Here is a 1,104-nt window from a genome sequence, read left to right as displayed (position 1 = left end):
GGCGCCACGGTCGCGGGCGGCCCTCTCGCCGTGGTGCTCTGGTGGGGGGGGGGGAGGGGGCGGCAGCGGTGGTGGTGGGCTGCCCCCACCCAGACAGGCCCTCGCGGCTGGGTGGCGGCGCTCGGCTCGGGTGGATCCCCCCGTGGCGTCTTCAGGCGGCGGCGGAGACGGCTCCGCAACCCTCCCTCTCCGGTTTCTGGTGACAACCGATGCCTCCTGATGCTCTAGCCTTTCGAAACGGGGGCAGAACTCGGTTCCGAGGGGAAGTCAAAGCCGACATGGGTGTCGGTCGTGGCCATGGGCCACTACTCTGCCTTCCCCTTCCCTCGGTCGATGTGGTCGCGGCCCTCCTCGAGGCAGCTTGGCCGGCGACGGTTCTGGAGGTGGTTGGGGTCGTGGATCCGGGCAAAGTCGTGGCCTTTGGTGGCTTCGAGGTGGTCTCATGGCGGGGCGGTGGCCTTGGCGGTGGGAGTCCTGCGTTGGTCGTGGGCGGGCTGCGCGGCTCGGATGCGGGCATGCAACCATGGCCGCTTGGGCGGTGTGGCTGCGGGTGTTGTCGGACCGGGGTGGCAGAAGTGTTGAAGCACCGGGGTTCATCACCTACCCAGTTTGTGTCTGGTCGACGGTGACGGCGTCCGTGGACGTCGTGTCCTCCTTGCAGGCTCCGTCGTGGTGCTTCTTCCCCTTCCATCTTACTCCGGGTGAAAACTCGATCCTTGGATCAGACGGTGGCGACGTCCATGGTCGTACCCTTCCTGAAGGCACCGTCTTGGAGTCCTCGGTCTGGCATGTCCGTTACAGATCCTCCCGGACGATCGCTCCTCGTGGTGGTGTCCTCCGTCGGCTCGTAGCGGTTTCGTTTTGCTCATCTTTTAGGTGCTTTTGTAGTCGTTGTGGTTGTGTGTCGGTGCCCGGCTTTCATGTATCTTGCCTTGGGTGTGTGGTGTGTGTTTGTATAGGATGCTTTGTTGTTGTGGTTCGTGCTTTATAATATAAAGTGGGGGAAACCATTTTTCATATATGGGGCGGCGGTAGTAATGCTTGGGCCTGGGGTGGCGAGAGAAAATTTGAAGGGATTCAACCCATAGAGAGGAGAGAGAGAGA

The sequence above is a fragment of the Triticum dicoccoides genome, chromosome 6A (genome assembly GCF_002162155.2).
Source record: "Triticum dicoccoides isolate Atlit2015 ecotype Zavitan chromosome 6A, WEW_v2.0, whole genome shotgun sequence".
NCBI classification, from domain to species: Eukaryota; Viridiplantae; Streptophyta; class Magnoliopsida; order Poales; family Poaceae; genus Triticum; species Triticum dicoccoides.
Note: the sequence above shows the minus strand (reverse complement) of the source record.